The sequence below is a fragment of the Gouania willdenowi genome, chromosome 5 (genome assembly GCF_900634775.1).
Source record: "Gouania willdenowi chromosome 5, fGouWil2.1, whole genome shotgun sequence".
Lineage (NCBI taxonomy): Eukaryota > Metazoa > Chordata > Actinopteri > Blenniiformes > Gobiesocidae > Gouania > Gouania willdenowi.
The window spans coordinates 30,366,130-30,384,035 of record NC_041048.1 but is presented as its reverse complement, the minus strand read 5'-3'; the positions used below and the strand labels follow the sequence as shown (position 1 = coordinate 30,384,035).

Sequence of the window (17,906 nt, the reverse complement as noted above, 5' to 3'; positions counted from 1 at the left end):
ATTGCAAATTGTTGAAAGAACTCTCAGTTTTTCCCAAACTGAGCAATTTTCAACAAATTATTTCACAAGGGTTCCCTGAATTAATCTAAAACTTTGTTACAATATCAAGGAAATTTAAAGAGAAGAACCTGCCGGGAATAATATCTGCTACTTATTACTTGGATATTGTCGGTACCTTACGTACTTTATACTGGCCCAATAAAGACCAAACTGGTCCTTATTTCGACCTGAACTAAAAAGAGTTTGACACCCCTGGTAAGAGGATTGAGGTTTGCTGATAAGTTAATCAATACTATAATAATAATTAATCAAAAATGAAGTGTACCTTAAAGTGACACACACTCTGAGAACAAGTTTAATCAGATGTGTGTTTTAATGTCTCAGTTTCAGAGTATTGAGGTTTGCATCAATTTAACTTCAAATTGTGTCTGTGCTCTCCATAGATTGTTTGAATAGTGTATATCAGCCATCTAAGATGGCCTTTAACAATTTGAATTAGTTTATTTTATGTTGGATTCTGTCAGAGACTCACCTAGAAACAAGCCTGCAGTAGATTTAGAAGACTCATTAGCTGTTCTCTGTGTTTTACTAGCACCAAGGACAGCAACGACAACTACAGCAGCAACACCGGCAGCAACAATAGCATCAGCAACAACAACAACAACAACAAGGGCAATGTCAACATCAGCAGAAACAACAGCATCAGCAGCAACAACAACAAGGGGAAAATTAGCAGCAACATCAACAGCTGCAACAGCATCAGCAGCAGCAACAACAAGAGCAACGTCAATAGCAACTGTTGAATACATCATTGATGCTACATGTTACAGCCATTTCTGCATGACTGTTGCTTTTGCCCAGGAGAAGATATCACCAGGTGGTGTCCAACTCTCACTGGGTGTTTCAACCCTAAACCACAACACCCTCCAGTTGGCAGGTCCGACAGTGATGGCCAGTTACTACCCATTTTCTCCTAGCCCCCAGCACAATTTTTCCCTCCTACTCCAGAGCCAACAACTTGCTCTTTCTGCTGCCTCACCTAACCTGCAGACAGCTGTCTTTTTTCCATTCCTGCTACTCGCAGAGCTGTGACTGTTTTCCACACAGACTGTGCCAGGAAACTCCTGCACCTGACCTCAACTGGGAATAGCCAGGCCTGCCAATCCTTATCCCTGCACCGCTTGACAAGGTCCTGGTACTTAGAAGCTTTCCTCTCATATGCCTCCTTGCATCCATCTTCCCATGTGACCGTCACTTCTATCAGGATGATCTTTTTAGACTCCACTGACTACAATACCAAGTTGGGCCTCAGTGGGGGAAGGCTAGTCTTCTGCCCAGGTCCACTCTCATCTCCCATAATTATGCTGCTTGGAGAAGGCCCTTCTTTATTTTCTTAGGGGCTGGTAGTTTCTGCCCTTCCCTGACAAACTGCATAGATGATGTAAGTCTTTCGTTGGTCTGCCGCTTTATCAGTCTCTCCCGTTCCAGTGTGAACAGAGGACCTTATCATGGTGCCGTCTGTATCTGCCCTGGCGAAGAGCCTTCTTGCACTCTGCCAATATGTGCGTCATGGTTTCTTTCCCTCCACATAGCCTCCCTCATTCCCCATCTGTGGAGGTTTGTTGGTGATGGAAGGGTGTTGTACACTGCGTGAAGCAGGAATGCAAAAAGGCTCCAGCCTCCAGAGTTCTGGCCGGGCGATTTTTGGCTTGGGCAGGTCCCACTTTGTATAGGCTCTTTGTATTCCAAGGTTTCACTGCCTGAGACCTCCTCCTCTTCTCCTATAAGTACCCCACTTCAACTTGGATCATTTCTCTTTTCTGCCTTGGGTCTGCTGTACGCCATTGCTGGAAGTGGTTGAATCTGAGTCCTTGCCTCCCTAAGGCTGGGTTTCCAATAATGTTTTTCAGCTTCAAATCACTTACTGCTTGCGATACTGATGCTTTGGCTGCCCTCTTTGTGTCCTGATCTAGTTGTGACACCTGCAATTTCTGACCTTCTCATCATTGGCATCTTGATACATCATCACAACCCTGCACTTAGCCACCTTTAACTCTTCAATCCGGCCAGACCGAATGTATAGCCCTACTGATGTGAAGTCATTCTGAGCCACTTGCGAAGATGTTTATTCACTCGCTTCTCAACTCCTTCCACTGCTGTCATGGGCACTTCGTAAATTGTCAGTAGCCACATCAGTCTTGGTAGCAGCCAATGCTGGAAGAGCCAGGCCTTAAACTTTCCGAGTAGTCCTGACCTCTCTATCTTTTTCAGAGATTTGTCTACCTGTTTCTCTGTCCTGGAAACATTGCTCCTGTCTGTGAGTGATGTGTCATACCACTTCCCTAGGCACTTTGGGTTTTCCTCGATCAATGGTATTGCCTACCCCTGAACATGAAGCTGGAACTTGCTTGTCACTCTTCCATTTCTGATTACCATGCACCTCGATTTTCTTGGCTTGAACCACGTTCCAACCCAGGTTTCCACATCGTCTAGTGCCCTCAGGATCCATCTTGCTTCTACATGAGTTGAATTTGTAATAGTGAGGTTATCCATAAAGCCTCTTATTGGAGCTTGCCATGTGCCGGACTCCATTAATGGCCCCCTGAACTTCTTCTCTGCCGCTGTTATGATCAGATTCATTCCTATGACGAACAGGATGGGGGAGATGTTCCAGCCCGTTACGAGTCCCTTTTTGAGGTTCCACCACTGGGTTGTGAACTGGGCAGTTTTGAACCGTAACTTTAATCCTCCGAAGTTGCTAGAGCTCTTTCTCCCGATGTGGTCAGGTATATGGTAGTGCTCCTTAGCCACATTGATGAGGTTGTGAGGGATTGATCTGTGTACGTTGGCCAAGTCTAGCCAGACAACGGTTTCCCTTGCTCTTCTTGGCCTCCTGGATCAAGCCTGGTATTCCACCTTTCTGGACTGATGTATTGACATATGGGGCGGCAGTAGCTCAGTCCGTAGAGACGTGGGTTGGAAACCGGAGGGTGACCGGTTCAAGTCCCAATGCGGACCAAAATACAGAAGTTGTTCTGGTAGAGGTGCCAGGGCACTTCTCAAGCACTGTCGAGGTGCCCTTGAGCAAGGCATCAAACCCCAACACTGCTCTGGTGCGCTCCCTTCATTGTGGAAGCAGCCCCACTCTGACATCTCTCCATTGATGTATGTTCACAGGTCCTGTTTGTGCATGTGTGTGATTCGGGCCTGTGTGTGTGAGAATAATATCCCTTTAATAAAGTAATTAAAATTAAAAAAAAAAAATATCTGTTCTTCGCCACGTAGGTGGTCATCCTTTTTGCCAAGACAGAGAAAAATATCTTGCATTCGACACTTGGAAGAGAAATGGCCCGGAACTGGCAGATGTCAGAGGAGTCTTATTTCCTTCAGTACAAAGCACCCCCCACTCTTTTCCAGGATGATGGAATGATGCTTTTTGACCATATTCTCCGCAAGAGTTTCTAGAGCCTGCGGAGGACCATTGGGCATTTCTTGTACACCTTGTAAGGTATAGCGCTTGGTCCTGGGGCAGATGCTGATCAGGGTTTCTGCACTAGGTACTTTACTTCCCTCCATGTTGGTTTGCTGGTGTCAAGTTCCTCCTCAGGAGTTTCAGTCCCGCCGGTCATAGTGTGTGTGCTCCAGGCTTGGTTCCTGGAAGCATCACAATGGCTCTCTTTCAAGAAGTTCTCCATGACTTGCTTGGGGCTTGTTTGTCTCCCAGATCTTGCTTTGCCTAACAGGCTTTTGGTAAACCTATATGGGTCCTTAATGAACTGGGCTCTTTTGGCCTCCTTCTCCTTCCTCAGCCCTCTTTCTCCTCGGCACTTGCACTTTTGTACTGCTTATCGAGAGTCTTGATCTCCCCTCTCAATCTCAAGATCTCTTTTTCCCTCCTGTTCAGCTGGTTGCTTCAGGTTCTGCTGGTGCTTTTCGTCTCCTCGGTGCTGAAGCGTTCTCTGGCCATGGTGAAGATGATGGTTGTTATACAGTCGATTCTCCTCTCGGCTGAAAACGCCAGCGTAATCTCAAGAACTCTGTTCAGGTTCTCATCAAGTTGGTTCCATGCTGTGCTATTTTTAGCTGGGGGCCGTTTCACTCTCTCTCTCTCTCATAGGTTTGGTGCAGGAGGTAGTGTTAGGAGGGTCCCTCCTGTAGTTTTGGGATGAAACTGGTGCTGAGAGGTCTCTGCTACTCTGGGGTGCCTCCTGACTAAAGTCCACTTAGTGTCTCCACAATGCGCTGCATCTGTTTCTCCCCTTTTCCACATTTGGTCCCTCCCCCCATATATTTATATATCTAAATTTTAAATAAAATAATATTTGAACTAAGTGAGAAGAGAGCTTGCTTTCTAACTCAAACACACACATCATATAAAGGTATTAGAACTTTAAGTATTCAGAGTCAATAGAATTTTTATAAATATCTATAAAGAAGAAAACTGGGTTTTCAGAAATAATTCAAGAGAAATGTTTCAATGTGTACAGTGACCAGGATTTGTAATGACAGTGGAAAATATCATTTTCCATTGGATATAGCTGCTGAAAAATAATTTTGGCACAAAACTATCAGTACATTTAAAAGTTCATCCTTCTTTAAAAAAAAATGTTTTTACAATCTATACATTACTGACCCTTCCCTACATGTGAATATATAAGAAGCACATGAAGTGCAAAAGTGCTGAGTCTCACATAAATATGGGTCAAAAGAGACAGGAAGGGCTCAGATAGCTAACTAGTGAAACTTACACACATGCAGATGTCTGCGATTTCTATGGAAACCTGGTTGAGCATATATTAGATATTTTTGATATCAATGCTCCTGTAGTAGTGAGGTTATTGACTGCACTAGTTTACTAGTAGAACACTGAAACATGTACTAGTAAACTAATGGAGAGAAGAATTCCCTACATGTTAACTAGTAAGGTGCTAATTATCCACAAGTTAACTAGTAACATGTATTTTGTGTTTACTAGTTAGAGCCAAGATGTCCACTAGTTAAACTAGTTTGACTGTTTTTAACTTTACTATTTAACTAGTTAGGAGTTTTTAGTTTTTACAAGTTAACTAGTAAAATCAAAAGGTTTCACTAGTTATAGTAGAGATGGTATTATGAGTCATACTAGTAAACTAGTGAGGCTCTAAATGTTCACTAGTTAACTAGTAAGAGAACATTTGTTCCCTACTTGCACTTGCATTGTTTTTACGAGTCATACTGGTTAACTAGTGAGACCATGTTTTACAAGTAGACTAGTTAGATCTAAAATGTCACTTATTGGACAAAATTATAATGAAGAGGTGGGGAATAAGTGAAGATTGAGGCTTCCAATAGGTTCTCAAAACAAAATAAAAAATAACACAAATCAGGACCCAGGATTTTGTTATAATCCCACCCACCTCATTTACATATTGCACACTCGTCAACTAGTTGGTTTAAAGGATTTAAACAAGTTATCTAGTTGACATTTGTCTTCATCTTACTAGTCATAAGACATAAATTATCACTAATTATCTAGTTAAACTCGTAATGTCAACTAGTTATACTAGTGAAGAATTATTTTAGTGTTTTAGGTAACTAGTAAGAGAAACTGTCACCTAGTCACAGTAGTTGGAGTATTTCAAACCCTACCAGTTAACTAGTGAGGCTCAGAAATGTTTACTACTTAACTAGTAAATGCCAAAATGTCAACTAGTACAGTGACGTGCCGTGAGCACTAGGGTTGGGTAGGCAGGGCGTTCCAAATCGAGACCACCAATGTCAACACCAAAGACAATTTTATATGTTTCTGCTGGCAAGTGTTAATTCAATTCAATTTAATTAAATTCAACTTTATTTGTATAGCGCAATTTACAACAAAGTCATCTCAATGCGCTTATCAAAATATAAAATTCATAATAAGAAAGAAAAAACCCAACAAGATCCACATGAACAAGCATTTAGCCATCTAACAAAATAAACATCGTAAAACACCATTAAAGAACCAAACAATTATTTAATATAGCCTCCATACTCTCCCAACAAGATATATCTCATGACACGACGGCACATCAATTGTTTGTGTTGGAAACACAGAAACATGGAGAAAATGACAACAACAACAACAACTCAGAACAGCCTCAGTGAGGCGTATCCACAAAGTTAATCCTTCCTTTTGTATCATTCACTGTAGAAAATACAAACTATTTTCTGACCTTATTTTTGCTGAAGGTCTGGTAGCTCAGGTGTTGGTCTCCCATCTTTTAAAAGCTGTTGTTTTTCCTCAAAAAAAAGTTTCTTTATCGACTCTAGCGCTGTCATCCTGACTGTTGTGTCATCCCGCTTTAAGCTAGAGAACATAGCAGCAGCGGTTACGTGATATCAATTCACTAATGCACTGTGAACTTACATGTAGCATTTAGCATAGCACGGTTACATCCAAAGGCAGCGTAGAGAGCTGCCTTTTTACGTAAATGGTTGTCATCTTGGGGAACTGACTGCGTATAGGAACAGAGGCAGAGCAGCAATGTTGAGAAGGGGTGTGGCCTCCTCCTGCCTTACAGCGGTTAGGAAATAGTGATGTTTAGCGATTTGGCCTATGAAAATCACAAAATGCTGACACTTTCAAACTTATAGGTACTGTCGGCTATCGGAAATAGAAAAAAAGTAGTTTATAATTATATTATAATTCAAACAAATAATCAAAATATCAATTCATCCTTGGGTAGGCACTGCCTACCCTGACTGCACGTCATTGCTAGTTTACTATTAAAGCTCCATACAGTTTACAAGTAAACTAGTAGTGCCTCAATGTCCACTAGTTAAACTCGCAGGAGTGTTTTTGGCCTCAGTAGTAAACTACTGGAAGACTTTGTGTGGCACTAGTAAACTAGTTGTGGACAAAACAACATACTAGTGGACATCTGCTTTCAACAATTAACTAGTTGTATCCTACAATTTGACGTTTACACGCTGAGCAGCCAAAACACTTTACTAGTTAACTCGTTGAACACAGATGTCCACTAGTACCCTGACTACTAGTTAACAAGTGATGGACAATTTCTATAACTAGTTAACTAGTACTGCCAAAAAGACCCTGACGAGAGCAACTAGTGGTCATTTGCTCTTACTTGTTAACTAGTTACCTGTGTTTGGTCTCACTAGTTAGATAGCAAGGTCACACAGGGTTTAACTGGTGAAGCTAGTGGACATTTTGACTATTTGTACATAACTAGTACACATTTAAAGCCTCTCTAGTTTACTAGTAAGGACTTAAAGACCCAAGCAGTGATACCAGTGTGTGTTTTGACTTTTACTAGTACTACTAGTAAACATCTTCAACCCTACTTGTTAACAAGTAAGATCAATAAGACTGACACTAGAGGTACAAGGAACATTTATGCCCTTATTAATTAAATAGCTAAGCATTTTGAACTACTTTACTAGTAAAGTCCAAATGCATTTTACAAGTGTAACTATTGGACATTTGATCCTTAGTAGTTAACTTGTAAAGGTCATTATGCAGTCCACTAGTAGTACTAGTGCCACGAGTGGACTACATGCTAATGAAGCAGGCGGGACAAGGGTTTTGATTGGTCAGTGTCAAACCAGTGTTTTTGCCAGTTTTAAAGGGGACATATCATGGTTTTAAATCCTTCCTTTTTAGATATAAATCGTACAGTTGTGGTCTATTTAAAGCGGAACTGCACTGCTTGGGTCTGAATTCCTCATTATTATAGCTCCACAGGCCCCTTTTCTACCCCTTTTCTGATGTGCTTCTAAGAGCAACTTGTTTTGGTGTGGTCTCTTTAAATGCAAATGAGACACTTCATACCCCGCCCCCTCTCCAGGTTCAACTCCACCCTGCTCGGCCATTTTTGTAGTTTGATAGAAGAGATACGGCTATGTAGCGGCGCATAAACTTTTTATTCGGAGGTTATTTACAAAATGTCAACAACAGAAGACTTGTCCATCCAGCTTTACATGTTTGAGCCAGAGTCGGACCCGGCAGAGCGAGATGAAAATGAAGATGATGAACCTGCAGAACCCTAACAAGTGAGCTAACACAAGCATTGAGCTAACGCTAGCGCCAAGCTAACGTCACAAAATGCATTTTAATACAGTCTTTTCGGAGACAAAAACGGCAAAATGAAATGACTGATGAAAACTTTAGACTTAAATTAAATCACGTAGGCCATATCATCAAGGATCTAAAACGAGCACACAGCGCTAACATATGAAGACGGTGCAACTGCTAATGCTAACAAAACAATGACAGGGACGTCTTATCATCACACTTTTTAGCGTTATTTACAGCTTACCGAAGTGCTCTGTTCGTCGTCTCCAAAGATAAAAGGAATTGAACCCTCAATCAGACAAAGTCTTTCGGCAAATCCTTCTTTATACTGGCGGAGGTTGCTGAAGCAGTCATCCTTGAAGTGCTGCGCGCACACAAAAATGACCTTACCCACAGATGTGGCTACATTTCCGTGAAAAATAAAACTCAACCAGGCACTTCGAAAAGGTTCTGATGCTGGGAGACGTTGTAATGAAGCGTGTGGATTACTACATCCAACAACCAAACATTTTGATTTCTCCTCTCGTAACTTCTGCATCCTGGAGCTTGGACTACAAAATAAAAGCGAGAAATAAAAATGGCAGATTGCTCGAAGTGTTGGGCCTGGAGTCGATGTCCTAATTTGGCAGTTCCGCTGACGTTATTGTTCAAAAAACGTAATAGAGAATCAAAAAATCGAAACAGATTGAAAAATATGACCAAAACAGAATATAAAGATATCAACGGAGCACCTGAAGAGATTAATTTGAACTTTTCTGTGCTTCTAAACAATCTAAATATACATCAAAATGCATTTAAGGGCTAAAAAAGTGGATTTAGCATGATATGTCCCCTTTAAAGGACCAGCTCTGAATAGTACCTTGAGTTATACCAGCCATACCTGTCAAGTATCTCGTTTTGGCCGGGAAAATCCCACATTACCCCTCTTTCCCGCCATTGTCAATATCCAGTTTTTAATGTAATAGTAATAAAAAGATGCCTTACTAAACTGAACGCTGTCACTAGCCTTGTGAGAATTACCACCTGAAATGGCCTGAGTGGCAGTTCTCGCGAGATTAGTGCTGACAGCGGCAACAAACCTGGAAACAACTCAGAAGAGAGATGATGAATGAAGACTTTCCGGTGAAAAAAACAAAGAACTGGTGTAAATATGTTGTAAAATGTGACAGAGTTTACCTTCTTAAAGAGCAGCAGGATGGGACACAGTTGCACGTTCTGTTAGATTAGTGTGGCGTTATAAGGCGAGGCGCCAGTTAGGTAGAAGAAATGACAACGCCACCCCCCCAAAATTAGGTTTAAACAGACTTCCGTCAAGGGGTAAACAGAAGACACACAGGTGATCGTGTATAATGGAGAACAGAGACGCGTTTCTTGGTGGAAAAACTTACAATGGTTTATTCTTTAACAATAAAAAAACAACTGTCCATATAAAAGAGTAAGCTCACTATATACAGCAGCAACCGGGCCTACCATCAACGTGGGGGGAGGGTCCAAATAAATCAAATCAAATTAAAGTGACACACTCACGACTATGTGGGGGGGGGGGGGGGAAACACCCAAACGCCTACACCAGGACTGCACAGTAAGGATACAATATAACCAAATTTAAACACCAATATAAGCGGACATTCCACAGACAAAAAGAAAACACAAATATGTTTACAAATCAGGTCTACAGTTGGGGGTATTCTGTCATGAAAACAAAACATTCAACTTTTTTTAACCAAATACATCTGACAAAAACAATATGCAAAACCGAATGATAAGAACACACAAGTGATGAATCTTCCCTTAGGCAAAACACACACACACACACACACACACACACACACACACACACACACACACTGGCACGCAAACGTCACACACCCACGCAAGCATGCACACACTACACACTACACACTGACACAGACACGCAACGTCATACACACAGAAGCTGGACCGGGCGATACCCGTCACTAAGAGCCGAAGCCGAGGCAGCCGAGTGCGAGCCGGGCACCGGCTTCGATTAAGGCAGCCGAAGCTACCGATGCCTCGCGGTGTAAGCGTTCCCGTGGACACGCAGTAGGCGAAGCAGCAGTGGTCCTTGTTCTACTTAGCTTTCTCCAGCAGGTCCCGTGTCCCGATCGCCGGCAGCCCTCCCCCACTAGCAGAACCTCCGTCCTGCGCGGCTGGTGTGTTCCGGTTCTGTTTAACACAGACACGTTATCACAACAGCTAATGGTAGCCTACACATTAGCCACAATCAATGCCTACCCGCTGCAGGTCAAGGTCAGGTTTGGGGAGGCTGATGATCGCCACCGTCTGTCGGTATTAAATGACCCTATAATGCGTAATCACCACGAGTCCATCATTAAGATCAGGTAATCAAACATTTGAAAAATGAGCGAGTCGCACACCTACCGATCCAGGAATCAATGAGAGCACGCAGTTCCGGTAGCGTGCAACAGGAGTGCCCGAGTCAGATATTGGGAGGAGCAAAAAGCCAGGGAGGAGCGAGTGGTTGGGGGAAGAAACTCAATCCCTTTTATTCTCCCACCCCGTTAATAGGCCAGACTAACTTGCTAGCAGCAATACTGCTACATCCACCCCCCTTTTCTCTGATCGTCGCCCCGACGAAGCACCAATAGAAGATGAATGAGCCTAATTCCATGGTCGAAAGAAAACAGACATAGCAATTGATTGTGAGGAAACGGGTCTTGCGGGGGCCCCCTCCCTAACCGTCCGAGGAAGGTGATGGAGGTTTGAGTGCTGGCCAGCTGTGGAGCGTGTTGTTTGCCGCCTAGTCAAGCCACTACTCCCCAGAGGGGAGCATGCTCTGGCGGCGGGATGAGGTGCCAGTGTCGTGGCTGGGAGAGCCGGGGTTAAGTCCTGGGTGACTGTCGAAGCACGCCTGGCTGGTGTGGGGGAAGTATCCCTCACCCATGCCATTACATCGTCCCCAGAGGAATCATCCTGTCTTATTGGCTGGTCAGGAGAAGCTTGAGGAGAAGGGGATGTATCCACAAAGGGGATGTCTCCCGCAACAACCTTCAGGAGCATCCGGTGCACACATTTGACCTCAGTAGGTTCATTGACTGGGGCCACTGCATACACCGGGCCCTCCCCGGGCGGGGCTTTTACCATCCGATGCTGCACCGAACCCCACTTATCTTGGATTTTGCAACGGCCCTTTCTACCATAGTTTCTTAACAACACCAGTTGGCCCTCCACCAGGGGTTCCAGTCGAACACCCTGGTCGTGGTTCTTCTTACGGCGCTCGGCTGCGACCTTTAGTCGGTCTCGAACGCTATCAAAAGCTAGAAGCAACCGAGTTTGGTGCTCCTGCACCCAATCACGCACAGTCCCTCCCACAGGGTCTTGGACCCTCCCCAACAGAAAATCGACTGGAAGCCTTGCCTCCCGGCCGAACATGAGGAAGAAAGGAGATTCCCCAGTCGATTGGTGGGGAGTAGTGTTGTAAGCATACAACACTTGTGGTAGACAGGAGTGCCAATCCCGCTTACGGGATGTTGGCAAAGTACGTAACAGATCGTGAAGTGTGCGATTAAACCGCTCGCACTGGCCATTCCCAGCGGGGTGATAAGGGGTTGTCCGGGACTTTTCAATCCCATATAGTTTGCAGAGCTGTTTGATGAGTGTACTCTCAAAGTTCCTACCCTGGTCCGAATGAATCCGGACTGGAGCGCCAAACTTTGAAAACCACTCCACTGACAACACCTGGGCTACTGTAGATGCAGTTTGGTCTCGGGTCGGAAAGGCCAGGGTGTACTTGCTGAACACATCGGTCACCACAAGGACATTCTCCAGTGCGCTACGAGATGGCTCGAGCATGGTGAAATCTATGGCTAAAATTTCATTCGGCTCTGAAGCCAACAAATGGCCCAGGAAACTCCTAGCTGATGGCCCGGCATCCTTTGCGACCTGACATCATTCACAGGTTTGACACCAGTGCCTCACATCCGACGCCATCCCCGGCCAGTAACACCGCTGCCTCAGCAAGTCCAAGGTCCTATCTACACCTTGATGGCCCTGATTTTGGTGGAGCTCAGTAAGGACCTGTGCTTTCAAGGCAACAGGCAGGAGCACCTGACGAACTGGCTCCCCACCATCGGAACGCGAAACCTGTCGATAAGCCACCCCAGTCTCCTCAACCAATTGACCCCATTGTCTGAGAAGTGTCAGCGCGAGCCGGGACAGCTGGCTACGCTCATCGCGGTTTGGGTACCGTTTCTCACGCCAGAATGCCAACACCTTACCGAGCACCGGATCAGCCTGCTGAAGGGCTGAGAGGTCAGTGGGTAGTTGCTGGGGAAATACTTGTACAGCGGCTTGCTGTGCTTCAAACCCTCGGGTTTGCAAAGCTTGCCTCAAGGGTGATGGAAGACCGGTACCGGCAACCATTGCATCCAAATCTATGGCCACCGGTGGGTGCTGACGGGACAAAGCATCCGCATTCGAGTTGTTTTTACCTGGACGGTAGCGGATCTCAAAATCAAAAGCAGCTAGCTGGGCTGCCCAACGCTGCTCTAGAGCGCCAAGTTTGGCCGAAGACAGGTGGCTCAGGGGATTATTGTCTGTGAAGACAACACACCTGTGGCCAAGCAAATACTCTCGAAATTTATCGGTCATAGCCCATTTTAAAGCCAGGAATTCCAATTTCATAGAACTGTAATTTACTGGGTTGCGCTCTGTCGGTCTCAATCCTCTGCTTGCAAATGCTATAGGCCGAACCTTCCCCCCTTGCTCTTGCGAAAGAACAGCGCCCAGGCCACCATGACTGGCATCCACCTCTAGGATGAATGGAAGGGAGAAGTCCGCATATGCAAGCACAGGGGCATCTGTGAACTTGGACTTCAATGCCTCGAAGCTCTGTTGATGTTCGGACGTCCACTTGCCCGCAACCAAAGGCTCAGACCGCTTGGACTTCGACCCTCCGAGATCGGCTACCAGCCGGTGAAGGGGGGCAGCCAGTTTGGCAAAACCCTCCACAAAACGACGATAATAGCTGGCGAACCCGAGAAAGGATCGCAGCTCTGGGATGGTTGTGGGGGACGGCCACTTAGCTACCGCCTCAATCTTTGTGGGGTCAGTGGAGACCCCACTGGCAGAGATGACGTGCCCTAAATAGCTAACCTCCGGTCTGAAGAAGGAACATTTAGACAGTTTTGCCTTCAGGCCCTCCCTCTGTAGCCGCTGGAGCACTTCCTCCAATCTCCCCAAATGTTGCTGGAAAGTGGAGGAGAAGACAACAATGTCATCCAAATACAAGAGTAGGGCCTGACACTGCTTATCCCCAAAAATCCTCTGCATGAGGCGCTGGAACGTGCTGGGGGCATTACACAGCCCAAAGGGCATACGGTTCCATTCAAACAGACCGAACGGAGTGCAAAACGCTGTCTTCGGCCGATCTGCTTCTGCCATCGGAACCTGATTGTACCCACTGGCTAAATCCATAGTGGAAAACCAGCGAGCTCCAGTCAACGCATCTAGTGACTCCTCTATGCGGGGAAGGGGAAAGGCATCCTTTCTTGTCTTAAGGTTAAGTTGACGGTAGTCCACGCAAAGGCTTAAGCTACCATCCTTTTTCTTAACCAGGACGATCGGAGAAGCAAAAGGACTGCTGCTCTCCCTAATGATCTGTGCACCTAACAGCTGATTTATATGCTCTTTGACTACTTCGTATTCCGAGGGAGGAATACGTCTGTAGCGCTGTCGGATGGGGGCATCATCTAAGAGAGGGATCTGATGGGAAATTAAATTAGTACAACCTAAATCACTGTCATGGAAAGAGAACACAGAAGTGTACTGATTGAGAAGACAGCGCGCTTCCTTCTGCTCCTCTCTGGACAGGAGGGAAAGGTCTACTGCCTCAACCTGATCCAATAACGTAGGGGCAACTGCCTGCAATGTCACAGTGGCTACATGAGCAGAGGCCTCTTCAATTACTGAGGGTGAACTCGCCACATGAACTTCCACCAGGGCTCCTACTATAGTACGAGGGTAAAGCACCACCTCCACGGTACCGACATTCACGATGGGAATATACGCCGTGCTGTACTCCACATCCACCAGTGATGGGGAGGCCAGCAATCCAGCAGGGAGTCCCTGGATTGGGGGCTCATAGAGTACGCTGGCCCCCGAAAAATGGGCTGAACAGGTGGCTTGTATCACCTGCATGGTGCCACCAGGGATCCTACAAACCTTCTGTCCGCGCACCTTCACTCTACCAGGGACTGTAGTGAGCGAGTCTATTGGGATCCAGTGGCATTTCTGCAATGCTTGTGCCACCGATGGGGGTGCTTTAGTGACGATTGGCAGCTCAAACAGAGCGAGACCATACTGGCCAAACAGTGTTTTGTAGCACCTTTGCAGGATGTTCATCCCCAGAACACCAGGTAAATGAGGAGAACCATCAGCAGGAGGGTCCTCGACCACCAGTACTCCGCATCCTGGTAGCAGGTTGCCACAGAGCTCAACATCAAGCTCCAGGTAGCCGAGGTAGGGAATGGGTAACCCATTTGCCGCCCGAAGTTGCAGCCACTTACAGGATTGTAGCCTATCCTGGCCCCACGGTTCAAAGTGCTCCTTAAAAAAATGCTGTGTGACAGTGGATACCATTGAGCCGGTATCGACTAAGCATGGAACCAGTACCCCCCCCCCATAACTACCTCCAACTGCGGACAAGCGGCAACTAGCTTAGCTTGGTCCCTGTACCCAGACATCGCTAATGAGCCTCTGGTGGCCCCCTCCGAACTTTGGCTCTGCAGCTCGGCGGGCACTAGTTTTCCGACTGCTGAGAGGAATGAGGCTGCAGGCCCGGCAGAGCGCAAGCCGACCGCGGTTGGGGACGGGGAGGACCACGTCCTCCCTCACATTCTCTGGCAAAATGGCCGGGTTGCTGACAACGTCTACAAATTACTGTAGCCCGGCTAAGTGGCCGATTGTACTGCTGGTTAGTCTGCAGCCTAGCCAGTGTTTCGATTAGCTGGTTAAGCTGTACCTGCTGGAGCTTTAACATCTCCTTTACTTCGAGCAGCTCACTAGGTGGTGGATTAGCCGCCGGAGGGGCGCGCTGGACTCCATACTGTAGGCCCAGTACTGAAGGGACCGAGTGACTCCGCCCCCGCACCCCTCCTGGTAATCCCTCCTTCTCCCATCTAATTGCCTCGGCTCTCACTTCAAGCAGAGAAATTACAGGCTGCCGACGTACCAACTGTTTTAGCTCTCGGCGGAGGGAGCAATCCAACACGTTCTCAATAAACTGATCACGCAATAAAACGTCCGAGTTAAGCACATTACTTGGAGCCCGTTGCTTCACAGAGGCCATTGAACTCATGAGTGCAAGCAAAAACTCCTGAAGAGTCTCCTCCTCCTGCTGCCGTCGTGAGAAAAAGGCCTCCTGTAAAGCAACGTAGGAGTCCGAACAGCCATAAAGCTCCCGCAAAATGGCAATAATGGTGTCTGGATCATTGCGCTCTACGTTTGTTCGGTAATTTATCTCCTCCCGTGCTTCTCCTGTCAAGTGATCATAAAGAAAAAACGCTTTATCTGATCTTGACAGATGACGTGCTCGCATACATGCCTCAGCTTCCTCCAGCCATTCCTCCAGCCCTAAGCCTGATCTACCTGAAAAGATGGGGCACTTCCTGTCTCTAGGTACTAAGACCAGTCTCTCAGCGACTGGAAAGCTAGTAGCAGAAGACGCCTGCTGGGGCTCTGTGGGAGTGAGAGGTGCGGCACTAGGACCAGGCGCAGCCTGCTGCAACCTCTCATTGTCTGCCCTCAACTGTGCTACCAAGTCCCTCAAATCCTGAAGTTCCCCCTCCATTATGCTACCGTGACCACTAAATCTAACCACTATAATCAGGAAACGCACTGCTGCTTCGCCTTAGAGTCAATATCCGTAGGACTACCTTTAAACGAAACCGTCAACGAAAAAAAAAACCACCCCAAGCCCTCACGTCTCCACGCTCACTATATACACGTCCTGTCGACAACGCCAAATGTGGCGTTATAAGGCGAGGCACCAGTTAGGTAGAAGAAATGACAATGCCAACCCCCCAAAATTAGGTTTAAACAGACTTCCGTCAAGGGGTAAACATAAGACACACAGGTGATCGTGTATAATGGAGAACAGAGACGCGTTTCTTGGTGGAAAAACTTATAATGGCTTATTCTTTAACAATAAAAAAACAACTGTCCATATAAAAGAGTAAGCTCACTATATACAGCAGCAACCGGGCCTACCATCAACGTGGGGGGAGGGTCCAAATAAATCAAATCAAATTAAAGTGACACACTCACGACTATGTGGGGGGGGGGGAAACGCCCAAACGCCTACACCAGGACTGCACCGCACACAAAAAAACCACCACCTCGGACCCACCACCACGATGGCTGCTGCTGCTGCCGAGAGGAGAAGCACAGTAAGGATACAATATAACCAAATTTAAACACCAATATAAGCGGACATTCCACAGACAAAAAGAAAACACAAATATGTTCACAAATCAGGTCTACAGTTGGGGGTATTCTGTCATGAAAACAAAACATTCAACTATTTTTAACCAAATACATCTGACAAAAAACAATATGCAAAACCGAACGATAAGAACACACAAGTGATGAATCTTCCCTTAGGCAAAACACACACACACACACACACACACACACACACACACACACACACACTGGCACGCAAACGTCACACACCCACGCAAGCATGCACACACTACACACTGACACAGACACGCAACGTCATACACACAGAAGCTGGACCGGGCGATACCCGTCACTAAGAGCCGAAGCCGAGGCAGCCGAGTGCGCGCCGGGCACCGGCTTCGATTAAGGCAGCCGAAGCTACCGATGCCTCGGGGTGTAAGCGTTCCCGTGGACACGCAGTAGGCGAAGCAGCAGTGGTCCTTGTTCTACTTAGCTTTCTCCAGCAGGTCCCGTGTCCCGATCGCCGGCAGCCCTCCCCCACTAGCAGAACCTCCGTCCTGCGCGGCTGGTGTGTTCCGGTTCTGTTTAACACAGACACGTTATCACAACAGCTAATGGTAGCCTACACATTAGCCACAATCAATGCCTACCCGCTGCAGGTCAAGGTCAGGTTTGGGGAGGCTGATGATCGCCACCGTCTGTCGGTATTAAATGACCCTATAATGCGTAATCACCACGAGTCCATCATTAAGATCAGGTAATCAAACATTTGAAAAATGAGCGAGTCGCACACCTACCGATCCAGGAATCAATGAGAGCACGCAGTTCCGGTAGCGTGCAACAGGAGTGCCCGAGTCAGGTATTGGGAGGAGCAAAAAGCCAGGGAGGAGCGAGTGGTTGGGGGAAGAAACTCAATCCCTTTTATTCTCCCACCCCGTTAATAGGCCAGACTAACTTGCTAGCAGCAATACTGCTACATTAGTAACTGAGATTTTAGCATCTACCACAGCGTAAGGAACGACGTAAGTCACCATGAATGTGTCTATAATAAGTCTAACTTAAAGACAAGCAATGTGAAATTAACAATAAATATGCAACGTGTTGACTTGTATATGAACTGTAAGTATATTAAATAAACATATGTGCTTCAAGGACCCTCTTATGTTTTCATTTAGGCTGTAGTACAAGTTAGGAATTAGGGCTGGGTGATATATCGAGATTCAAGATGTATCAAGTTTTCTATTTTGGCGATATTGAAAAGTACAATGTTGCATATAACAATAACAATGTATAATATATATATTTATATATATACATTGTTTTTACATCTCAGAACAATGTGTAAAGCTTAGTTAGGTGGATTAATGAGTGCATCCTAACCCAGACTTTCCCCTTAACAAGCTACACT

General features: G+C 46.0%; 1 protein-coding gene across 2 annotated transcripts in view; it reads left to right on the top strand.

Moving 5' to 3' along the window:
- The window catches only part of LOC114462870 (formin-like protein 20), a 474,381-nt gene extending 471,244 nt beyond the window's left edge, over nt 1–3,137 (top strand). For both annotated transcript variants that reach the window (XM_028445952.1, XM_028445951.1), the window contains exon 14: nt 593–3,137. The gene's annotated coding sequence lies outside the window, so the exon portion shown is untranslated. The remainder of the gene's footprint in view (nt 1–592) is intronic.
- Nucleotides 3,138–17,906: the final 14,769 nt, after the last annotated feature.